The 26,147-nt window shown below is 45.0% G+C and overlaps 1 long non-coding RNA gene across 1 annotated transcript in view; it reads left to right on the forward strand.

Annotated features, from left to right (window-relative positions):
* Positions 1–26,147, forward strand: part of LOC142829946 (uncharacterized) — a 325,854-nt gene that overhangs the window by 63,760 nt on the left and 235,947 nt on the right. The window contains exon 3 of the long non-coding RNA XR_012904895.1: positions 16,955–17,065. This is a non-coding gene — a long non-coding RNA (uncharacterized LOC142829946). The remainder of the gene's footprint in view (positions 1–16,954; positions 17,066–26,147) is intronic.

Here is a 26,147-nt window from a genome sequence, read left to right on the forward strand (position 1 = left end):
TTTAGCTTCTCATTAGGGCCCCAATCCTTTGATTGACCTCAACTCCCACTTAAGGCAATGAAATTTGTGTGCACTCAGCATTTTGTAAGAGCCAGCCCTTGAATCTGATCTCTGTAGCTAGGACCTGTTTCTAGCACATATGCAAGGCTTTCACTGTTCAGAATAATTTTGGATATCATCCAGTAAAGTCTTTCACTGTTGAGATCGAGAGTCTTGGTCTTTATGCCGGTTCCTCAAATAAGTAGCCAGTCATAAATTAATGCGCTCTAATATCAAACTTAAAAAATAAACAAAAATAAATTAGTTGAAACTTAAGGAAAATAAATCAATTATCTTGCTGCATCTCTTCAGGTCTTTTCTTTCCTAATTTTAGCATCTCTGATCTCATTAGCAGGTTCCCCTTCTTTATTTTTATCCCAGCAGATCACATGCTCTGCTACTGTTAAGAATAAGAATGTCTTTGTTGGAAGATGGACTATTCTAAGTGCTTTAAATCCAGATGCTGACTCTTTCAGGCCTCTGGGGATGTTGGATATTGGTGGTGATCTAAAATATAGCCTCAGCAAAAACCCCCAACACTTTAACAAAATTATGCACAAAAATGTTAGGACATACCTCACTGTGCATGGCTCCTACTGTCCTTTCAGAGTGGTTATTCTGAAGAAGTTATTCAGAGTTAACTTAGCCAGTTCAGGTCCACAGTGCCAAACTGAGGCACTTAAAATAGTAATATACATGTACACAAAGATTAGGCATCTGTTAAAGAATAAGGGTTTCCAAGCAGCCTATCATGGTCACTAGGTGGCTCATGGTGATACGCTGTGGTCTTTAAACCTGCGCTACAGCCGTGAACTGAGAGTTTGAGCCAAACTTAGCATTTTTCAGAGATTTGATTTGAGGGTCTTGTGCTACATTTCTGTCCTGTTTCTGCTTTTACGTGGGGAACAGCAGTCACTAGCTGCCATTTAAAATGATCTGGACAAACTGGAAAAATGGTCTGAGGTAAATAGGATGAAGTGTAATAAGGACAAATGCAAAGTATTCAACTTAGGAAGGAACAATCAGTTTCGCACATACAGAATGGGAAGTGACTGTCTAGGAAGGAGTACTGCAGAAAGGGGTCATAGTGAACCATAGCTAAATATAAGTCAACAGTGTGACGCTATTGCAAAAAATAGCAAACATGATTCTGGGATGCATTAAGAAGGGTGTTGTGAGCAAGACACAAGAAGTCATTCTTCCGCTCTACTCTGCGCTGATTAGACCTCAATTGGAGTATTGTGTCCAGTTCTGGGCACCACATTTCAAGAAAGATGTGGAGAAATTGGAGAAGGTCCGGAGAAGAGCAACAAGAATGATTAAAGGTCTAGAGCAGGGATTCCCAAACTTTTTGATAAAGGGACCAGTAAATTCATTCACGAGCTTTTGGAGGACTGGTAACATTCATTTGCATATTTGCATATTCATTAAGCAAATGATGAATGTTCAAATACGTTGTTTCTGGTCCTTCCAAAGCCGCCAGTGCCAGCGTTAGCAAAGCTTTTGATATGGTCATCCACAATATTTTTGCCAGCAAGTTAAGGGAATATGGATTGGATAAATGGACTGTAAGATGGATAGAAAACTGGCTAGATCAGGGTTTCCCAAACTTTTTACTTTAGTTGGAACCCGTTTTTTTCTGTACTGTTTTTTGCAGCCCAAAAATATAAACGCATATAAAAAAAGAATGAAAAATGAATAAATTTTCAGTGTTTCACCCGGCTGCATCCTTCGCCCAGCCTGGGATAAGGCTTGGGAGACCCGGCGCCACACGGGTACTCCAGGAGGCTGAGCAGGAGCAGATTGAGGTTAGGGTATCTGGCTAGGAGGGAGGGTGCAAGGAAGGGTAGGGTTGCTACGTGTCCGGTTTTGTCCCTGACAGTCCAGTATTTCAGGGTTTTGTCCAGGAAACAAATTGAGAAATTATTAGACATATAAAATGCCTGGTATTTTCTAATTAGGTAAGTTTTATTATAATTCGGTGTATCAGTCCTTAGCTGTGAACTGCCTGGCTGGTAGATGTGCTCATGCTGCCTGAGTATGTCTACCTGCCAGGCAGTTCGCAACTACTCCAGGGAGGGAATGTGGGGGAAGGGGGCAAAATGGAATCCCCGGCCAGACTAACTCTGCCAGGGTCTGCAGGGTCTGCATGTGGCTAGGTCAGTCCCGCTCCCCCCGCTTTTCCTCCCGATCTCCCCAGTCCAGCCCTGCTGCCCCCATCCAGCCCTGCTTCTGGTGACTGGTTCCCCCGGCCCCCACCAATCTCCCCCGACGACCGCCCCCATCCAGCCCTGCTTCCGGCAGCTGGTTCTTCCATCCTCCTCCTCCTGATCTCCACCAGCCAGGCTCCCCGGCCAGCCCTGATTCTGCCACCTGCCCTCTCCGATCTCTACCAGACAGCCCCTCTGCCTCCAACCCTGCTTCCGCTGCCCGCCCGGATCTCCACGGGACAGCCCCGCTGCCTCCAACCCTGCAGGACAGCCCTGCTGCCCCCAACCCTGCTTCCCGGCAGCCGGTTCCCCGCTCCCCCAACACACATACCTCCTCCCAGCCTGCCCCACTCTGCTCCCCTCCCGGCAGCCACACTGAGGCCTAGTATTTTTTTTCCCACAGCCCGGTACCGGGCCACCTCCCATAGTTTGGGAAACACTGGTCTAGAGAACATGACCTATGAAGGAAGACTGAAAGAATTGGGCTTGTTTAGTTTGGAAAGGAGAAGACAGAGGGAGCATGATAGCGATTATCAGGTATCTGAAAGGGTGAGATGAGGAGGGAGAAAAATTGTTCTCCTTGGCCTCTGAGGATAGGACAAGAAGCAATGGGATTAAACTGTAGTAAGGGAGGTTTAGGTTGGACATTAGGAAAAACTTCCTAGCTGTCCGGGTGGTTAAACACTGGAATAAGTTGCCTAGGGAGGCTGTAGAATGTCCATCTCTGGAGATATTTAGGAGCAGTTAGATAGACATTTATTAGGAATGGTCTAGACGGTACAGGGTCCTGATGTCAGGGCAGGGGACTCTTGAGGTCCCTTCCAGTTCTAGCGTCCTATGATTCTATGCTAGGGACAAATGCCTCCCTCAGCCCCTAAATTAAAGAACACTGAAGTCCATTTGAGATTTTCCTGGGGAAGAACCTCAGGATTTGGCTCAGTGGTACTATTGGTTTGACCATGAGTCTTTTGAAGTAGATTGATTAGGAAAGCATCCAACATAGCCAGCTCTGTCTCTTCCATACCTAAAGAGCTCTTGTAGAGGGTCTTTGTAGTGCTTGGTGAAAGATGCATTGGAGGTGGTACTGCAGTGTTCCACACTTTGAGGGCTGGCTCAGTGAATGCAGGCTCCCATCCATGTGGGGCAGCATGGGGAACTATCCCTTTATATATGGTATCTGTATACAACAGCTAATTGAACTACTGAAGGGTTCTTTCCTGACTCTGGTATAACAGCTGGAGCAATTGTTTAGAAAGGCGGGCCATGTGTATGTTTCTGAAATGTAGAGAGAGGTGCCAGAGTCAATAAAACCTGCTGCCCATCCCTATGGGGGAAATCCTGTGTCAGTTTTGCACATTTGTTACATGGGTGTGAGGTGGGTGGAAATTAGGGGGGATTTGTTGTTACACAAGCATCCTCATGGAGAAGAGGTTTGCCAAGTTCCAGCAGAGGCCAAGGTGACCAGGAAACAGACTTCGGGAGTGACGTAGAGGAAACTTGGTGGAGTTGCTTAATTAGATCACTCAGCAAAGAGCAGCAGAATGAATGGCAAAGGCAGTTGGCAGAAATCTTTTTGGTCCTTTTGCTCCCTACCCAGCATGCATTAGTCAGGAGTTAGTGGGTTTTGCCTTTTACATTTTTCCTGACAAGCTAATTAAATTGTAACGAATAGGTTTACATTTGCTTAGCCTGTGCTAGGAAATGTCTATTTCCTTTCTTTTTCCTCTAAGCTCTTGGCAGCTGAGGACTTGAAGGGGTTTCCTTTGCTGCCATTGTGTGTGTAGGCTGTCAATTTTACATTTTCAGTGATCACCACAGGTTGCTGCATCCAGGCTAAGAGTGGCAGTAAAACCTGATACCCTGTACTTCAGACTAGACTATGGGACATAGATCTGTCCTGTCTGGGAGTGGGGGGGAGGGGAAGCCTCTGTGATGTCCCTGCCAAATCTGAGCTGGAGGGAACACATCACTCTTGGAGAGGGAGCACTCCCTTTTGCTTTGCTGCCTGGCTTGGAGTGCGGACTAGAGGTGGGGTAAAAATAAAGTTTTTGCAACCATTATGTTAGTTGAAATTTTGGTGAACAATAATACTGGCATTTCAAATGTCATGTAGTGCCTCTGGAGCTGATCCAACATTCCGGAATTTTCTCCAAATGGGTCGTGAATTTCTTAATTTTGAGTGTTCACCTATGAGTTTTTTCAAAAGTTTGAAACATTTTCATTAGTAAAATCAAGTACATCACCTACTCCTGGTCTGTTTGGACAGGCTAGTTCCTTCTCAATCTCTTCTGGCACTTGCATCTTATAAAACAAAATCAATCAAGCAGCTGAAATTAATGGAGGAATATACTTTTGCAACTGCCAGTCCAGGGTACTAATACCTGTTCTGTAGGCATGTGTGGTTTTTGTACAGAGCAATGGCAGGCTTTTCATACTTGAGCTGTATCTGGGATCCTGTGATGACACTAAGATTATATCTAGGCTATAAGCTTTGACTGGCTATAGCTATGTAGGTCAGTGATGTGATTCCATTCTGATGGCAGTCATTGTGCCAACAACTCCCTTCCCCAGTGTAATTGCAGTTATATCTGCAAAACTGCACTTTTACCAGTATAGCTTGTTTCACTTGTGGAGTGCTGCGTCCATGTTGTTAGTGCTTTGCTGGTATAAAATACCCGTATTCATTAAACTGCTTCTAGTAGAAACAGTCTGATATTGATCTTGCTTGTAACTTTCACCCTCCCTGCTCCCGAAAAGGATGCGGAACCACGTGCTCTCAGATTTAAGGTTATATGTAGAACATGTTGTAAAAAAGTTGACTAATGTAAGTATGTCCTTCTAGAAATTGAGACTTTAAACTGATTCTTTGAATTGCATGCAAAATGTTCCTTTTGTGCGCGGTGGAGCAGGAAATCTGCATTCCTTTATCTTGTTAAGAATAGCATCTCCTTCACAAGCAATGGGAGATGTTGAACAAGAATGATTATGGGCAACAAGTGCTTGGGTTTGGGAAATGATCTGAGAGGTGAGACGCTTTTTTGCTTTTGGAATTTCACAGGAAGCAGATGTACTGTGCCAGAAAGTGCTATTTTTATATACTGCTCTTTCAGGGTAGACTTGTACTCCAAGCAAAAGAGGGAATTTCCCTTCTGCTCTTTACGTTTCCCGTTACAATCTTTCCCTTCCCCCACTTTTTTCCCCTTTGATTTTGGGTTAAATCTGTCTTAAATAGCCCTATTGCCATGGAAACCAATAGTAGCTATGTTACAAGAATCAGAACACCAAAGTTACCCCTGACTGTTTCATATCTGGTTTATTTTAGTTAAAGCATGTAGGAAGATGGACTGTGTCTAATGACTGGATCCTTGCAGTGCAGTCTCATAGCTGTGTCTTCAGCTTTTGTCAACACTACAGAGAAAATAATAAGTGTGATTTGCATGACATGCATACACCAAGTAATCTATGAGCTCATCGGGGGTGGGGGGAGGGGGTAAACTGTAAAAATGGGATTCTTCTGAATTTTACTTTGAATGAGGTGGCTTTAGTCAAATATTCATCTATTCTTCTTTCTTGAATATGACAGGCTAGTGGCCATTACATCTCATTCAGTTGCCATTGTTACCAAAGTCTGTCTCTTTTTATAGCCTTGGAATAGTCTAGTTGGTTCTTTCCTGCACCTTCACCTTTTTGTTCTTTCAAATGTGGAAACCACAGCAAGAAACAGTATTCAGGTGTTGATCACACCATATGAAGTCATGTGTGAACTGTGGCATTCTAGTCTTAAATTCACTGAAGGAACAGAAAAAGCAAATTAATCTTCTTGTTTTTCACCCTTTCTTTTTGCCTCCTCCCCTGTTTTGAGGGGAAAGGTGGAGCACTGCATAGAGGGGACAAACCACAGGGTAGAAGGTAGCTTTAAGATGCTTTTTTGCCATTGAGATTCTGGGCTGCTTTGTGGGCTGAAAAGCTTCCGAGGAGTAACCGAGTTAGTCTGTAACTGGAATAACTTACAAAACAAAGAATAGTCTAGCAGCACCTTAAAGACTAACAAAACATGTAGATGGTATCATAAGCTTTCGTGGGCACAACCCACTTCTTCAGATGACGTGGGTGGTACCCATGAAAGCTCATGATACCAGCTCCATGTTTTGTTGGCTGAAGCAGCCAAACACATTGTTAGTTTTAAAAACAGTTTTTGAAACCCCAAAATGTTAGTGTTTGAGATTTCCACTAAAAATGGTAACGTTTCTGTGAAAAAAGAAGACAAACATCACTCTTTTGTCTTTACAATTTTTTCAACAGTGCTTTTTATTCTCCAAGCAGCTCTATATGGGATATTTACTCCAGAAGAGTCAGTTCCATCAGGCTATAATCAGTGTTACACTGTTCAAGAGGCTGGAAAGCATATCGTTCACGATGTGAATGGAAGATCTTTTCAAAGGCATGGTGAGGAAAAGGCTTATTTAAACTAGTCCATTGCTAAGTAACCACATGTACCTGTCATACGCAGCCCATCAAACAGAGGTGATTGTTCCCCCTCCCAACAGATTTGGTTTTGGCAACAATCTGCTGCATCCTAAAATTGCCTCTTCAAAACTCCCTGCAACACATGGCAATGCTGGGGAGAGATGGATGATAGAGATATTTCATGTCAAACCCATTGCTGAGTGTGTTCAAAAGGATTGCCAGCTGCAGAGCTTTGAAGTGTCCTGAGCTTTTTAGCCAAGCGTTACAATGGTCCGTGCTAAGGGGGCTTCAAAGTCAAATTGCGCAATGAAATCTGTAACAGTTGCTAAGGGGCTTAAATTGAAGTGATGGGCCATTTGAAATGTTTGTTTCCTTTTTTTTTTTTTTTTTTTTTTATGGATCTGTTGCCTCCATGGCAACACTGAAATCAAAGCCTGACTGAGGGGTAGCACCTTGCCAGATTTTCCCCATTGGTGTTAACTGAAGCAAGAGATCATGGCCTTGATGAATTAAGAGCAGCCTATCTGAGGGATAAAGAATACTAATAGATTTAATGCATGAACTAGAGCTGCCAAATCCCCATTACCATAGATATGAAGTAAGCATCAGTTCACAAACACAGCAAGCACTTCAACCTTAGCTAGATAATGTGCTTTGCTTGGAGGAAAGGCAAGAGAAGCAGATCTGCTTACCAAGAAAATCAGAGGCTGCAAGTTACACGTCTTTAAAATTATCCAGTTTTTGTGACTGCAGGAAATGCACGTATCACAATTATACTCACCATGGCACATACTGGGGAGATTGCAAGGCTCAGCTATTAGCCATGAGGGGTTGAGATGAAAAGGCAAAATACCTAATAGGCATGGATAGTAGCACCACTTATTAAGGTTATTTGACACTTCTCATTATAAGGTCATGTGTTCACTTTGTTTATAATTTTACCAAATGAGGGCAGGAATTTTCCATGCCAAACTTTTTTCTCAGGCTGGAGATTTTTGAAAACTTCTGACACAGTGGATATTAATTTCTCATAACAAGGTTGGGACAATACCCTTTACCCATGTTAAAATTCTGGTGAACCTTTTTGACCAAAACCCCCAGTCTTGACTCTTCTTCCATCGGGCAGCCCTCTGTTCCAAATCGAGCTGAACAAATGCCCTGCGCTGTCTTGGTGAGTGCCATGGAGCTGGTGATCTGTCTCTGGGCGCTTCTTTGATCTGACCATACGCTGTCTGCCCTTCTTCAATCCAATGAGGTTCATTCAGACTTTCATCCTCCATGGTCCCCATGGTCTCATCAGACTTCTCCAGGTTATAGTACTGAGGGTATGAGTCAAAATGATCTGGGTCGGAGTCTGCTAACTCACTACAGAAAGGGTAGGCAAAGGGGCCTCCACGGACTGGATAAGGCCTACCAAGTGGGTGGATCGAGCTCACAGATGCCCTGCCATTCCCCCGCCCACAGGTCAATCATGGCCTGGGGGCAGGAGGAGCACACGAAGTGTCTCGCTCCCTGATGCTGCGTACCCCTTGCAGGGCAGGGAGCGAGAGACTGTGCACTCCTCCCACCCACAGGCCCTTATTGGCCTGGGGTAGGGGGAGTGCGTTAAGTCTCTTCCAGCCCTGCAAGGGAGCAGGTGTCTAAAAGGAACTTCCAGCTGTTCATAGCAGCTAGTAGTTCTCTCTAGGCAGGAAGGGAGGGCAGGAGCAAAGATGTCACGTGCTCTCCCATACCAGGCCAATCGGAGTCTGTGGGAGGGGGAGCATGGAAGTGTCCTGGCCCTGCCCCTTCTGCTAGAGGCCCCACCCCTTTTGGGGTGGCCCAGGGCCACTTCAAAAATTAGTAAAGTGCCCCCAGTCTAAAATTATTGCCCATCCCTGCAGTACAGTGTTGCCCTAGCTCCCCTTCATTGTACTATCCACCCCCTGTGTCCCAGGTATCCCCTGTGTATGTCATCTCCCTATTAGTTTTCTTTCCCCATTGCAGCCTGGTCTACCTATAGAGCTGCCATTAAGTTCCTTCCCTGCCCTTGCCTCCAATGGGAAGTTTCCCTCAAGTCCTGGATTGGTTCCCTCCATTTCTACTTCCCTGCCTGCTGATTAATTTACCCCAAAGATAGGTAGAAACATGCATAATTTGGTTATGGTGTATCATCCATTCCCCTCCTCCTGTTTCTGGCTGCATGACATAGACAGGCAAGTTCTCTTGTCTTCTGATCAAGATGTAGGGTATTGGTTACCATCTGTCCTTCAGTTTCTGTCTCTCTCTTTTCCCTGGCTACTAGCACCCTGTCTCCAAGAGTCAGAAGCTTCAGAGTATAGCCAAGTTAGTCTGTACAGGATAAACTTAATGTAGATGGTATCACAAGTTTTCATGGGCATCTGAAGAAGTGGGCTGTGCCCACGAAAGCTCATGATATCATCTGCAAGTTTTGTTAGTCTATAAAGTGCTACCAGACCATTTGTTGGGTTTTTTTGCTTTGGACACAGGGTTCCCAAAATATTCATGAGTGTTCGGTTGAACCACTCTGTAGTCCCATTCCCCTACAGGTGATAGAGCGTGGTTCTGCTTTTGAGTTCTCCAACAGTTTCCAAAGCTGGAGCAGGAGGTTGCTTTCAAAATTTCTTCCCTGGTCCATATGTATCCTTTCAGGGAAAAAACAGTGGCAGATGAACTGTTTCCACATCATCTTGGTCACAGTAGATACCCACTAGTCATGAGTACGGCATGAGTGACTAGTAGCTTAGGAAGGGGAAGGCACAGCCTTCCCAAACTGCCAGGTATAGTTCCACCCACACTCCACCCTCAGAATGCCTGCTGTCCCTGTGCTCCAGGGCCAGAGAAGTTGGAGCTGCGCACCCTCCTCCATCTCTGGTGCTCTGAGGCCAGGCACCCTCCTCCCTCCATGATACTCAGGGGGCTGAGGAGGCTGGAGCCACATGCCTTCCTACCTCCCCGGTGCTCTGGGCCGAGGAGATGGGGGTGCATGTGTAACCCACACACCTAGTGTGGTTACTGAGTACTGCAAGTGGCACCTAGACCACTGCAACAGTTAAGATCAAGAAACCTCTACAACATAGGCTGGGAGCCAGCTGGCTTTTAGCTCAGTGGGTAGAGGCTCCTAGAGTCAACTCCTGAGGTCCCAGGTTCAAATCCACCTTGGTGGTGGTTACACATGCTCTCACCCTCTCTCCTCCCCATGGTGGGGAGCCAGGGCTTCAGCAGAAGAGGCAGGACTGTAGGTGGGATTGGGGGTCTGCTCACCCATGGAATGGAGTGTGCCTGAGCATAGCAACTGAAATGGTCAGTGACTATAAGGACATTTTGGATGCCACCCAGGATGGTACCAGGGTGAGAGAGTCTATGCTTACTAGCTCCAGGGGCCTAATGGTATGGATTGAGGTAAGCGGATCTCTGCTTTCAGAGATGCCTATCTTCCTTAGGCAGCACCTTTTGCAGAAGAGGCACCACTTCTGGATGGTGGACTGCATGCCTGGCCAATAAGAGCCAAGTACAGATGAGAAATACACTGTACAGTCAGTGCCTGTGTATCCCATGTCTGTGTGCAGAGCTTTGAATTTTCCTCTCACTTCGATTGAGTCAGTAATGTCCTCACGGGTTTTTCTTTCTGCCTCTCTGGAGCACAGGGTATCCATTGCCTGGGTAAGTAGGTCTTTACTCAAGAGATTTCCTGCAGCCTCTTCAATTGTTCCTGAGGCAGACCTGGGATTAATTCTATGCCTGGCCAATGGAATGTCTCATCTCTGTCTGTTGTCATCCCTTGGCATTCACCCTGCATTGCTACGAAGGACACATTGCATCCAGCATTCAGAATGGTAGTCACCTCCTCCCTGGCTATCTCAAACAGGCCATCACTCAGTATTGGCATTACTTCTCCCAAGCTGGTACTTCCTGTTGAAGTTGAACTCTGCCAGCTTTGCCAACAAGCTTTAACTGGTTGCATCCAATTTAGCAGTAGTAGTAACATAGGTCAGTGTATTGTTGTCAGTTAGCATTGAGCATTGATGATTTAGAAGATGGTCTCAAACGTTATCTACAGCCACTCATTTCAACACAAAACCTCTAGCTTATGGGTAGGAATTTTTTTCTAAGGGAGTTTTTCTAAAGGAGCTGCAGCATAAGCTCTTTTCCTGATGGAGTCTGTACAGTTCCTAGCCCTTTGCGTAGATGCATCTGTCTGAAGCACGAATGGTAAGCTGTAATCAGCATAACCCAGTATTGGTGCAGTAGTCAGCTTTGTCTTCAGCTCCCTGAAAGCCTGATTATATTCCCCCATCCAAACAAAACTGGGTATCTTTGGGGGGGGGCCCTCCAATTTCTCCTTCTGGTCTAGGTCTCCCCTGCAGTTACTCTGAATAATGGGGCTGCCAATTTGGAATAGTCCTTGATGTATCCCCTGTAGTAGCCAGTGAATCCAAGAAATTGTAACCCTTCTTTCTTAGAATCATAGAACACTAGAACCAGAAGGGACCTCGAGAGATCAAGTCTAGTCCCCTTTCTGGCAGGACACAGCACCATTTAGATCATCTCTGATCTTCTGAGAAGGGATCCTGTAATCCCTCACCTGCTGTATATCATCTGGATCTGTTGCAATGCCTTAGGCAGACACTATGTTCCCAAGGTATCCTACCTCTGTTAATAGCAAGCTACACTTCCTGGGTTTCAGTTTGAGCCTGTGTTGACAGTCTATCAAAAGTCATTTCCAGGTACTGCAGATGCTCCTCAAAAGTATGGGGGAACACTATGCCATCACCAAGGTAAATCAATACTGCTGAGAAGTATAAATCCCCCAAGACATGTATCGTCTGCCTTTGGAAAGTAGTTGGGGCATTCTGTACATCAACAGGCAACTGATTACATTCAAACAGGACCTCCTGGTATTGTCCTGTAGGTATCCTTTGATAGGGTTGTCTCACAGGAATAATATGCGTTGTGTATCTCATACTTGACTGTGGAAGTACAGCCCAAGTTGAGATTATTTTTAGAGAATACATCTGCATTCCACTTCAGCATTTCTTCCAACATCTTCAGTTGAGCTGGGTCCTGTACAGCTATGAGACTCAGGTCTACTTCTGGCACAGCAGCATTGAACTCTGCCTCTTCCCTCAGTTTTTGCCCTGGGGAGTATTTTAAGTTGCTGCTCACTCTAGCCATGCGGGAGACAATCCTGGCTCCCAGGATATGATATCTACCAGCATAGGATGCAACTTTCCCAAGATAGGATGAATTCCCTAGAAATCCTCTGTGATGGTTGTGACCTGTGACCCTGAATAAATTAGAGCCTTGCACAGGATACCATTCACTTCCACAGCTTCCTCGTTCAAGGGCCCCACAAGGCCAGAATATCAGTTTGTGGCTGGTAGAGTACACTGGGAAATTATGCACAAGGGATTATGCACAGTAGCTCTGTGCACAGCAGCTCTGTGCTCTTCCCTTGCCTTCTACCATCAGGCTTTAGCAGCTGAAAGAAGAGGGATGCTGGCCTTGCCCTGGCCTCATGAAGTGAGGCTGAGAGACCATGGCTGCTGTCACCCCAATGTGGCCTTCTTGTCCACAATGGTGTTATGTGAAATGGCCTCTGGCACCATGGATACTAACAGCAGGGACACTTCAACCACTTCCTCGTCTAGGATGTTGGGGTGCTGTCCTCACTACTATGCCTTGCTGTAGTGCCTGTGCCCCCAGTTGTCCCATTCTCACATGGCTATGTTTCTGGAGGAGAGTCAGTTCTTGGACTAGCCACGTGAGGCCCTTCACTGCCTCCAGCATCACACGATCTGGGCACTGCTGGGTGGAGGCACTTCAGGAGCAGCCTGCAGAGCACTGTCTGACAAGGCAGCCTGTTGCAGGCTGTTTATCCTCTGGGCTGGACCATCCATTCTATCCTCTTCCTCTCCCAGGCCAACTGATTCAGTTCTCCTTGGAACTGTCACAATGCTATGTAGTGAGGCCACACGGGTCAATTTATAATCCCGATCAGGGAAAAGTTGCCCCCCTCGGATCTTCTCCTTTTCTACCTGCAGTAAGGCCTCTAACTCAATGGCACAGGATGAGGCTGTCTCTCAAGGCATTGGCATCTCTCATAAGTCTGTTATGGGGTCCCGTGATAAATGACAGTCACTGTATTCTGCTCTAAGCTACTCCTGAGATGGCAGATTAAGGTTACAAGCCCTCCACCCCCCCTTAGGTATCTGATGAGGGTGGGACATTTCAAAGGCTCAGGAATGTCAGTGGCTGCCAGTAGGTACTGTACATCTTTTATCCAGTCCTCAGTGTCTACCCTGCAATCTTCACCTCCACTGAACACAGGAGCCCCATGGATTTGTGCAGGGAAATATGGCACTGCCATGCTCCTCCCTAAGAGTCCCACCTCTACAACATCTTCACTCTGACCAGCAGGAGTCTCCTGGCCACAACACTGACATCACAGATACCAAACTAGTGTTGTGCCAACCCCTCTGGGCTCCAAACTGTGGTTCCATGCAGTCCTGTTCTCTTGTCTGGCAGCTTCCCAACTGGGTGCAAGAAAAATCAAACTTCCTCTATCTGAATCACAGCATCTATAGCTAAAAAAAATGTACCACCTCCTGTTCACTAGCCCTGTTTGAGGTTATTCCACTGAGAGGAAGCCTTGTGCCTTTTTTACACAACCTTGGAAGACTAGGCCTGAAGCTCTTGTGTGTGTTCTGAATTGTTTGTCAGTGTGTGTTCACCTCAGATCAGACCCACTCAAACCACCAGGAACAGGCTGATGCCACAAGGGGTACCTTCTTCAAATTGCAGTGGGAGTGGAGGGCATTTGTACTTGCAAGGAATTGATCCAGGATGGAGATAAGACCTTGTGCCTGGCTCCTGAGGCTATTGTTAAGAGTCTTTAAGGAAAGATAAGTCTTTGTGCTGAACAGGTGCTTTATTGGTGCAGCAAGGACACACACAGACATGCGCGCACACACACACATCAGAATATTTCTGGGTACCCAGCTGTGTGGTGTTTGATAACAGCACTTTACATCTGCCGATGGTGCAATGCTTCACAAAGGTGGATAAACCTCACTCTCCCTCCTTTTGCAGATGAGGCAACCCAGGCAGGGAGCTGCAAAAGTGTTGCCCAATGTCCTACACCGAGTCAGAGGTAAACACAGGATTTGATACTCTGACTCCCAATCCAATGCTCTGTTTTCTGAGGCATGCTGCTTCCTATACCTTTTTTGGTCACTATTTTAGCACAGTGTTCACAACTTTTTAAAATGAAGTCTGGCTACCAGAATCAGGTCCTCAGTCTCATTAATGCTTTTCCTATGTTCAAATTCCCCCTGTTCCCGCTTCTAGTATATGCTCTACAAAATGGCTAGCTGGCTTGCATGCATTCAGAGGACAGCTCCACTTTGGAATGCTCCTCTCTGCTGTATCCTTTCTGGTAACCCAGCAGTCAAAGGCTTCCCTCTGAAGGCCCTGTGGCCATCACACACACCCTGCATTTTCTGAACAGACAGTTCTGCATTCCATGCTATGATAGGCTTAAATGTCACCATACGGGTAATTTCCTTCCCCTTATTTGATAAGGCACGTTTCCACCACAGGCCCCACATGGGGAAAACATTTCTTTTAATACATGTAAAAGTAAAAGTGATGTAAAATACAGAATGGATGCATGCATAGCATATGGAATATTAACATTTATTTATTATATAAGCTAAGATTTTTAAAATATACATTGTCAGGCATACATATCCTTCTCTCATCCCAACTATGGGATTTGCGTAGGATATTGATATATCATGCTCTTGCACTTATTTTGGTCCACAAGGCATTTTGAACACACTAGAATTTCTGCTTCTACTTCCAAGCTTGTCTTTTGCATGATGAAAATGTGAACAAGGCAGATGATCTTCTGAAAGGTCATCTTGAGCACAGATTGCAAATATATCATTTACATATATAGAGTGCAGTCCAACTGGACACATGATTCACATTGGTTTTTTATTTCTATTTTTCTACAAAATCTGGGGAGAACAAAGACACAAAGCAAAAAAAGAAAGTATGGGAATGGAATGAAGGGGGAAAAGAAAGGAAGAGAAAGGGGAGGCAGAGGGCAAAGTGCAATGATTTCTTGGTTTGCATCTATTAGTCATTAATCAAAGATTTCTAAAAGGTCTAAGCAAATCTCAAACTTTTTTTCTGATGTCTCTTTCTCTGGAATGTTGCCTGTTCTTTAGCTGCTAAATTAGCCACCTCACAGTGCCAAGCTTCTATGCCTGGAGGCAGTTTGCTCTTCCACTTCAGCAGTATGAGCTGTTTGGCTATATGCACTGCTCTGTACTAGAGTATCAAGCTTCGAGTAAGTGAGTTTCCAAGCTGATGGATAGCACAGTTCTGGGAAGTAATTTTTCAGGGAGGTACCCATTATCATATTAACTCTTCCGTATACTTCTAGCCAAAAGGATTATCTCCTAAGACAGTCCTAAAACATGTGAGCAAAGATGGCTCCAGAGGACCTAGATCTCAGCAGTATTCTGTGCATGTATAGACTTAAAAACATATCAAAATAAAATTACAGCTCTTTTGCATAGGAATAACACACTATCCTTTAAAAGCTCATGATATACTAAATTCATGACATGGAATGTGTAGGCTAACACTGAAAGGAAAATACCATATAGGCTGCCTATCTGTTGTTGGGTAAAGTATGACACAGAACCTGTTTGGATGGTATTGGATATGATGGTGATGGAAAGGCATGAGAAATAAACATGACTTGCACATATATGAGATGGATATGTAGCAGTGTAAACATGTGGTTCAAGCACATTCCTTTTTTGGAATGTGGTCATCTGGTATGAAAAACTCTGCAAATGGGTTTGTTTTTATTGTGTACAGCTGTCCTATTGGCACAGTGTGTACAATAGTTCTGCAAGGATTTCTGATGAGCCTGTGATTGCTGCCGCCTGGGTGGCATGAGATCTGTTGTGGATGTGTTTCTGGGAACTCCCAGGCACCTGTCTGTTCTCTAGGTCTGTCTTTAATTGGATCCTATGAGGACTATATTACTATTTTCACCATGCTAATTAAATAGGGAACAAAACTTGCAACAGAAGTTGGGAACAAATTCTACTCCCTGCCCCTTCCTAGCACAACAGTCCTAACGTACAATGAAACTCAATGCATATCTACTGTGGGAGAGAGCAGAGATGGAAAGATGTAGAAAGTTTTAGGGAGCAGATCAGCACCCCACGCACTATGCAGCTGAGGGGGCACCATCCATGCTATAATAGAGCAGTGTTTTGGGGTGGGGTGGACGGGGCTGGTGGCTTCTACTTTAGCTAGTGGATCCACTAATTATATAGATTGACCAACCAAACTCTACCCTTGTGGGCCGGGAGAGTAATGTTGCAGAAGAGACTCTGGCTGCTAAATGAGGTCACGGAGCAGCTTTGCTCTTCTCTAACTTTCAAAGACAGATTCAGTTGATCGCACTCCTCATCTCCAGCTGCCACTGAATGTCTGTCTCTGGCCCGCCTTCTTAGGCTTGCATGAGAGGGATAGAACCTAGTAGCATTCTAATTAGTAATAAGGAATATCAGAACCTTCTGGGTCAGCACTAGGGATGTAATACTGTAGACCATTAACCGATAAGCAAAACCTTATAGGTTAATGCTATAGACTACACGCATTTACCTTCTCTCCCCCACCAGTACATTTTTTAGCAGGCTGGCCAGCATCCTGGCTCAGTTCTGGCTCATGCCGGGTCCGGGACCTACCCCCACTGTAGCTCTGCATTTAAAGTGTATTAGGAGCCGAGCAGGCAGGCAGCCAGGCTCAGTTCTGGTTCGTGTTTGCTCTGGGAGCACAGACCACCCCCACCAGACAGGGGTTGCTGCCACCCCACACTGCTGCCTCTTTATTAGAGGCACCAGCACAAGGCAACAAGCAGCCAATCCATAAGAGGAGCTGGTTTTTAAACTGGCTCCCCTTGTGGATTATTTCCTGCCTGGCACCCCATGATGCTGCTGGCCCTGCCCCCGGGGACTACAGAATAGTTGACTAACTGATAAGAATTCATGCGATTACTTGACTAGTCAGTTAACAGATATCTAGCATCCCTAGTAGGCACCTAGTGCATGCTCAAAGTCACAGGAGAGGTGATCACGAAAGACCCAGTTCTTCTCCATTTTTCCTTTGTAACACACACATTGCATGCACTGTGTCTTTCCCTTCAGAACCACAGTAGACCCTGTATCCTACCGTCTTCTCTGCATGGAGAGGAATTACTGGATCCTTGGCACTAGCATACATGGACTACTGAAGATTTCACCTGAACTGTCAGAGAGGTAAGCATCACGCTACAGATTAAGGTGCATTATTTTCTCATTTGAAACTTGGTCTGGTGGCCAGTCTGGGTGTGTCTAGACTACAGGGTTTTGTCAACAAAAGTGGACTTTGGTCGACAAAACTATACCTGCATCTACAGTACCACCAAGTTCTGTCGACATAACATCAACAGAACTCGGCAGTTTTGTCGACGGTGGTTAACCTCATTCTACGAGGAAAAACGCCTTTTGTTGACAGAGTTCTGTCTACAGAAGGCGTTATTGCATCTACACTGTCCTTTGCGTCTACACTCTCATGTCGACAAAGTGGCTTGCTTTGTCGACAGAACTGGATGCAGTCTAGATGCTCTTTGTCAAAAGAAGCTTTGTCAACAGTATCTGTTGACAAAGCCTCCGTCGACAAAAGTCTGTAGTCTAGACATACCCTCTGACTCTATACTGGGGCTGCTATGTGCTATCACTGCTATTATGTAAGGCATGGGGAACCTAACACCTGCGGGCTTGATCCAGCTCCCAGCTTGCCTGGTCTGCCCCCCACCCTCCAGCATTGGAGAGCCCACACACTCCCCCACAGCACTCCCCATGGAGCTGTCATGTCCTCCACTGTGTGGGGGAGGAGCGCTGTGCCTCGTGGGCTGGAATCAGGTAAGCCAGAGCTAGATCTGACCACGGGCTCTGTCCGGCGGGGGGAAGAAGTGGCTCCACACAGTGCTGCTCTCCCTCCCCCTGGCTGGCACAGTAAAGTGCTGCCTGGAGGCTTTCCTCCCACAAAATGTACTAGCCCAAGTCCTCCTAAGCTGTGAGGTGCAAGGGTTTCTGCTTCTCAATTGGGGGCTATCTAAGTGAGGTGGGGATTTTTTGTCTTCTCATGCAGACCCCAACTGATTTGTCTGTAGCTCAGTGGTCCTTGACTTTAAAAAGGCTCCCCAAACCTGGATTGTAAGCTCTCTTTTTGCAAAACACACAGGAAGCTTCCATAACTCTGAGATCTCTGCAAGCCTAATGAAGGCCCCTCAACAGCTGAAACTTTGCTCAGAAATGGAGAATGGGAGGTTATGAGACCACCACTCACATCACATGGTGACTTGCAGCTAGATGGCATAATTTCCCAAAATGGAAGGTGCTGGCCATTTCTATGAAACCTTGGTTATAACTTAAAACTGCCCTCCCCTGTGGGAATAGTCCTAAAACACAGCTGCCTCATTTGGCACAGTCACTGGACTATAAACATTCAGCTTGCATCAGCAGGGGCCATTCAGGCACAGCTATCCCAGTGGTACCAATCACAATGTTACCTAAAAAGGCAGCGGGGCAGGAGAAACGAATTGAACATGCAATTTTACTGGCTGCACTGGTAGTTCTGTCGGAAGAAGCAGTGTAAGTCCAGGCCAGTAGCAGTACTGTGCTGGCAAGCTTGCGATGTGGTGTGGTGGTAGATATATTAATGGGACATGGGCGTCCGGTATGCTAGGTGGGGGAAGGCTCTGCCTTCCCAAACCACCAGGCATGGCCTCACCCACACTCTGCTCCCAGAATGCCTGTAGTAGGCGTTTTGGGGACAGAGTGTTGCTGCCCACAGCACCTGCCCTCCCACTGCCTAGGCCGGGGAAGCTGAGGACACATGCCACCTGCTCTCCCTGTGCTCCAGGAGCTGGGGAGGCTCAGGCTGCACAGCTTCCTCCTTCCCTAGTGCTCTGGGGGGCTGGGGAAGCTCAGGCCGGTTCAGGCCGTGTAGCTTCCTCCCCCTTCCCCCCCCCCCCCCCCCCCCCCAGTGCTCCAGGAGACTGGGGAGGCTCGGGCTGGCTCAGGCCATGCAGTCTTCTCCCTCCCCAGTGCTCTGGGAAAGCTAGGGGGTGTGCACTGTTCCCCTCCCCGTGGGGGTGGTACATGTATGCTTAGTACAATGCCCTGCCTCCTCCCATCCTGATGATGGGGGTGGGGCCTCAGCAGAGGGAGTGGAGCTGTAGGTGGGATTGGGGGCCTGCCTCCCCTAGTCCCAGCTGCCCCGACTGCCCATGCAATGTGATAATTCCTGGACAGAGGGTTGAGGGTGCCTTGTGCTAGGTGCTGTGTGTGCATCCACTGAAAGTAGTCCCTTTAAGCTGACCAGTCCAAATACTTTTTCCAAAACTGGATTTTTAAAGAAGTTTCTGAATTTAAGACAATCCTTATAAAACACTTAAGGATTTTTTTGCTTCTCAATTGATATTTATAGGGGTCTTTTTCAACAAGGGAGAAACTGAGTGAGTACATAAAGTCAGAGAACCGTGAAGTGGACAGTGTGCTGCCAAATGTGCAACTCAGAAAATAGAGGGGGGAAATGCTACCTTCAAGCTGTGTACTACAATGTTAAGAGCCTTATTGTCATATGCCAACATTAGAGCAAAATGTATCATTCTGTCTTTCCATCTTAACCTCAGTTGTTCCTTTCTCATTTCCAAGACACTAATCTCTATTTAGAATGAAAAAGACCCACACTTGAATTCTAGTTAGTGTCTCTCCTTATGCAGTTTTTATATATAATAGGAGTGAGGCTGTTCATGCAGGATTCAATGTCAACTTCATTCCATGCTGAACAATTTATTCTGATAGCTGCAAATCTTGCACAGTAGAACAAACTAGGTGTTCAATTGTGGGTGTTCCTCCCTGACTGCAGATTAGTAGCACTGCTGATTGGTGGTTACACTTCCTCTACAAACAGAAACTGGGAAATCATCCAACACGTCCCATTTTCCTCAGAGGAAGCTAGTCATAGAAACAGGAAGGCTGTGTCAATAAAAAGTTATAGCTAAGCATTTCATGATTGTTTTCAGACCATAAATATTATGCAGTGACCATATAAATGTATATTTCAAACAATTGACTTGTTGACATTCTCTAGAAGGGAAAAAAAAGCAAGTTTATTGACCTTTCAGCAAAGCCCACTGTAAAACTATGAGAAATGACAGGTCTGTATCATTTTATCCTTCATTACCACTGCTGTGTATTCACTCGGGCAAAAATTCCACTTGGGATGTAAGGTATCTGGCTTCTGTTAAATAATGTGCAGCATACACTTGAGCACCAGAATCCCACTAAATTTCTGGACACAGTTGGCCTATAGCTCATAAACATTTGATGGTTGTCACTCCGGGAATGGCCAGTTGTTCTTCAGGTAGTTCTCATGTTGTGAAGTTTATCACAAGCAGTTTTGCTTCCACTCACTATATAAACAGTTAAATTCCTTACACTTTTTTTGTTTTTGTTTATTTTTTTAATTTTAGGCTGTCAGTTTGACTTTGAGAAGTGGCTTCTATCTGTATTATTGAGGGAGCAAATGAACTGAGGAGCACATGATGTCATCCGCACATTTAATTACCCGGTTATGCAGGAATATCAAGTGGTTAGAGTGTGGACATGGCATTTGGCATCAGATGCTTGTTCCATCAAAACTAAATGTATGTGCACTTGCAAACTTGTGGGTACAAAATGGGAGTCTGGATATAGGCCCGTCACAACCAGCACCATTGTGAGCAGAGTTTGCAATCATATTTTTCAGTTGAATGCAAAAACTGCACAGGTATTCCCCTGGCAAACTGCCATGATTCTGGAAAATTGCTCTTCAGAGTAATTGCATCTGTGTGTGTGTGCGCTGAGGGTGGGGTTAATCCAGTTGTCTAAATTTTTAAGGTGCTTGTGCTGAAGAAGCAATTTAGCAAACATTAGCTAATCAAATACGTGACCAGAAGCCTGCGTCCTATGACATTATTATTCAAGGCACCAGAGAAACAGCACAGTATGAGAAAATGAAAATAGTCAATTTAAAAAAATTGTAAGCAAGCTTTTTATTAATTAGTCATTCAGAAATGTTCCCACTCTAAACCATAACACACATCCAGTCCTTTCTCAGCCCTCACCTGCTGTTCTGGTGAATGTACAAAGAAATCAAACATGATTTTATATGGAAGGGACTTAGATACTGCATTGATGGACAGCAGTAGAAAACTCTAAAATAGGATAGATTTTAAAATGTTTCACATCATAAATCTGTGATCTTTATTAAAGGTTAATTTTCCATATGTGGCTGATTCTGACAGAACATCCCTTAAAAAATCTTTTACTGAAAATTAGTGGTTGAAGTGTAAATGGGGGCAGAACAGGGTTAAGGCAATATTCCCTCACAGCATCAGAACAGTCAACATTAATAGGCCACCATGTAGCATGCTGCTGCAGTTTAGCTTCCGGACTGTGTCTGATGTTTAGCTGCTGTTTTAAAAAGCATACTATGTTCCAATGCTCAGAGCTCTCAATCATCCAAGGTCTAAATGTGGAAGTCTGAGATCACTATTTGTTAATCCCATTCTGCAGTTAATCTAATTTTTACAATAGAACTTGATAGTTGCTCCATTTCCAAACCCATAAACTAGGACTTTGAAAATCCGTGTTAATTATGCTATTTTACCCTCTCAGACATGGACTAAATGTCCTAAAATCATGGGTCAGTGGAGAAAAGACATCTTTTCTCATCTCTCCATTCATGCTAGAGGAAAAAATGAATGATTAGCTCTAGTCTAAGGCTGTGTCTAGACTGCCGAGAAAAGTTTCTGCTTTTTTTTTCCCTGAAAGAGGCTTTTCCGAAATTTGGCTGTCTACATGGGTCCAAATTTCAGAAAAAACTCCTCTTTCAGAACCTCCCTTATTCCTCTCACTCGGAGGAATACAGGGATGCTGAAAGAATATGTCCGGTTTTTCTGAAACTGTTCCGAAAAAGCTCTGCAGTCTAGACATAGTCTAACAGCGGAACAGGGAAATGGTGTGTGTTGGCTAGTACTTCAGATATATACAAGGTATGATTATGCTTTCGAATGAGGAGTTAGGAAACACCATTCTGTTTTGTGTTAAGCTCTAAAAAGGTGAGGCAGCCTCCCTAGTGGTAAAATCATCTTCTCTTTGAGACTAACAGATTTATTGGAGCACAAGCTTTTGTGGGGAAAGACCCACTTCGTCAGATGCATGTCATGGAAATTCCAGAGGCAGGTATAAATATGCAGGCACGTGAAAAGAAAGGAGTACCAATCAAGAGGAAGGCCAAAGATAATGAGGTCAGTTCAGTCAGGGAGGATGTGTCCCACTTCTAGCAGCTGGTGTGAAGGTGTGAGGAGAGGAGAAACTGCTTTTGTTGTTGGCTAGGCATTCAGTTTTTGTTTAATCCTACATTGATAGTGTCAATTTGCACTGACATTATCCTCCCTGACTGAACTGACCTCATTATCTCTGGCCTTCCTCTTGATTGCTATTCCTTTCTTTTCATGTGCCTGTACATTTATACCTGCCTCTGGAATTTCCACGACATGCCTCTGACAAAGTGGGTCTTTCCCCACAAAAGCTTATGCTCCAATAAATCTGTTAGTCCATAAGGTGCCACAGGACTTCTTGTAGATTCAGACTAATACAGCTACCCCTCTGATTCTTCTCTTTGAGTGGCTTCTGACATTACTACATTTTACATATTAAGCAATATTGTTCCCAAACTCAGGGGCTTTTGCTTTAATAGGAAAAAACCCCCACAGTTATCCCAGGATTGGCCATCAAGAGCCATGACATCCTCCTCTTTTTGCAGCTATAGGCCTCTCCTACCTGCCAAAGCAACCCAAGGACATAAAAAGAAAACCTGCTTCATTAAGGGTGGGCCCCGGTTTGCATTTCAAAATTTTGTATTGTATTCATTTGTTTCTGCCACTCTTGTCTCAAGATGACTGTTCTTAATTTAATAAAACAAAAGTAGGTTTACTCATGGGCTCACAAACTTATTTCCTAGATCTAGTAATATAGGGTAAAACTAACAAATTGGAAAAGACTGTTCCCTTGGGGGCAGAGGATCTGGGATTTCTGGGAGTAGCTAATGACAGGAGCTAGATGTCACAGGGGAATGATGCAAAGAGGCTAGAGTGCACCTATTGACTTGTTAATCTGCCAGACAAAGGAGAGTTCTTTAGTAGCTCATCATCATCATCATTGCCCTTCATGCCCACTGGCCTATAGGGCAGCAACAAAGGTCCTTCACTTCTGTCTGTCTCTGACAAGCCTCTACAAGTCACTGTAAGTGACTCTGGAAGGCCATCACACACAGTTGAGAAGGAATTCTTTGTTGCTGCTTCCATAATAAACGCTTTTTCTGGGTCAGGGTTGTTAGTCCTGAGCCAAACCCCAAATCCTGGAGGATCAGTGTGCATGCTTAGTCTGGCTCCTCCTTTCTGGCTTCGTTGAACTTACCAGGAGCACTAAGCTCCCATGGACGTATCTCCTGGGATCATAAGAACACGCAAGCTGCCTTGTCCCGACAAGGCGCATGCACAAGGGGCAGTTAGTAGCTCGTAGGCTGGCGCATTGGGGAATGGACGCCCAGCTACATGGGCAAAGCTACCTCTCACTAGAGGCTGGGGTAACAAGGTGTCTCAATCCTGGTACCCAGAGAATCAGCATGCATTCTAAGGCTGATGCTAATGGCAGGGGCAGCCGTCCACAAGGTCTGAGTTTCAGGCAGTGCCTTTTTTCCTTTTGAGGAGCCACAGTCTGAGCGTTAACTCTCCCTAAACCCCATGAAGTCAATGGAGGTTTTGCTGTTGTCTTCAGCAGGCCCAAGGCTCTACCCATGGTAAGAGGAACAAGGTCTGAAATCAGTTAACGGTATAAACCCATGTAAGTTAATGTTCAAACTTTAGAGGTGCAGAAAGCCACAAATTTCTATTTTTATAGAACTTGGCCTAATCTACATTTTTTTCAGATTTTTTTTTGTAACATAAACAGGAGTAAGTAGAAAATGTTACTAAACCTGTTAATATAAAATCTTACAGTAAGCTTCTCCAATAGAGGAATATATGATTTTCTCATATTCGTGGAGTAATTAATCTACAATGCTGTGACTTTTTTTATACAATAATTCCTCATTTAACGTGTGCCCGCTTAACACATTTTTGCAATAGCACAATTTTTTTTTAGGGAAGGTTTTTTGAATTACACAACTGTTCCCGGAATAACACAATTTCGGCATACTCCCAGCCGTTCCCCACTGACTCCCCCTCGCCACTGTCCTCCGCCCCCGCTTGTAGGCTGGCAGCTGGGTTTCCCCAGATGGCCCATCTCTGCAAGCTGCGCTGGGCTTCCCTCCCTCCCTACCTGCAAAGTGGCAGAGGATTCGCTGCTCGCCGTGCCATTTCCGGCAACAATCCCTCGCATGACGTAGAGCAGGTCCCAGCTGACTCGTCACAGGGGCATACTCCCAACCCAATCCTCCTCCCCTCTCCTCACCTTCCCTTCCCCAGGGCCAAACACCTCTCCTCCCTGCTGTAACCCAGTCTCCTTTCTCCCCCAACCTTATGTCCCGGTCCCAACAGACACCACTGCTTGAAATGCAACCCCCACCTTTTCCATTATTTTCAATGGGAAAATTGACCCCGCTTAACACGTTTTCACTTAACAGGATCATTTTCTGAAACATATCTATAATGTTAAATGAGGAATTACTGTATTCACATTTTAAATACACTTCATGTACAGAAGTTTGTCTGAACTATTTCCTGCGATCATTCTTATGATTCTTTTTAAAAAATTAAGTATTTGAACAAACAAATGCAAAATTACTTATGACAGAAATCAAGCGAGCTGATGCTACTTTAAAAAAGCAAGCAGTATTTATTGCTTAGAAAGCAAGTTACTAGGAGGTGAGAAGGACCTTTTGGTGATGTGTGGTTTTTTAAATACTAGATTTGTTGTATAGCTTGAGAAAGCAAATTATCAATCTTAATCACTCCTGCTTTGAATAACATTTGCCAGTATTTTGACAAGTTATAATTTCTGCTAATTACAGCTCTTGAGACAGAAGAATAAATATTGATTGATAACAAGGAGGTAACCAAATGCATTATAAACGACTCTAACGCCAATGACTTTCTTCCCTAATAATCTCCAGGCAGCAGATACAAATCAAAGAGCACAACAAACTAGGCATTTTTTTGTGGAAAATCTTTCAAACAGGTTCAAGTAGGATGACACAGACAGGTCAATTAATTTAATGTCCAGAACCTGGATTCAAAGTCTAGGCTAGAATTTGATCAAACTTCAGAGAAACACTTCTGCAATTGCCAAACCAACACAAACAAACACAAAAAGCTCCACCCTCCTGATTTAACATTGTCCAAGATGTTGGATTTCTGGGCAAGGAGGGAAATCAGACAACCTAATTTAATAAATCCCACATCTTGAGCACTGAGTCTTTTGGTATCTAAGCGCCAGGGTCTGATCTCAGTTATGAATGGCTTAAAGTATGGTTTGACAGAATTTCCAGATGGCCTCATCTGTAGCTTTCACATTCGCCAGGCTAATTGACTTACCCAGCAAACTAAACAGGATATCTGAGCCACTTCTTGAGCATGCCAACGGCTCGTTACCAGATTACCTACAGAGAGGCCTGACTGTCATTCTGCTTTGCTGGGATCTGGAAACTGTAAACCCATGTCCTGTAAATGACAGGGTGTATCCTGGGAAAACACTGAAGATGCATAAGGGTTTATGTAAAGTACTACGTGCAGTAGCCACCCTGCCCGTATTGTGCAGTTTTCAATGAGCCTTAGCAGGCTTGAATTCCTTTGAGTAAAGGAGTCACGATAGGATCCTGCATACCTGGCCAACATACCAGTGAAGATCTGCTTGGCATTCAGTCAGCCAACATGTTGGGGACTAAGTGGATTTCCTGTTTTTGTAGGCTGTATTATGCTACCTGGGAACCCACAGGCATGTGGGTGGAGTCAACTAAACACAAGGCAAGTGGGAACTGTGCCATTACATGGCCTAGGTAGATGTTTATACCTGTACATTCAGCACAGCGGATTGTTCCTCAGGCCCCTTCCCCTCAACAGCTTCCTCTTTTGAACTTTAAAGCTCTGCTTGCATTCTAATGTTCTAATGGCAGCTCACTTCTTCCTGTGTCTCCCAGTTTTATGCCTACTGGGACCACCCCTCTTCCCTCCCCCTCCCCCCCACTAATTGGCACGTATCTAAATTAGCCTATGCTGCCCCCCTGAAATTCTGGAAGCAGCTGTGGACA

Source organism: Pelodiscus sinensis, chromosome 6, assembly GCF_049634645.1.
Source record: "Pelodiscus sinensis isolate JC-2024 chromosome 6, ASM4963464v1, whole genome shotgun sequence".
NCBI lineage: Eukaryota > Metazoa > Chordata > Testudines > Trionychidae > Pelodiscus > Pelodiscus sinensis.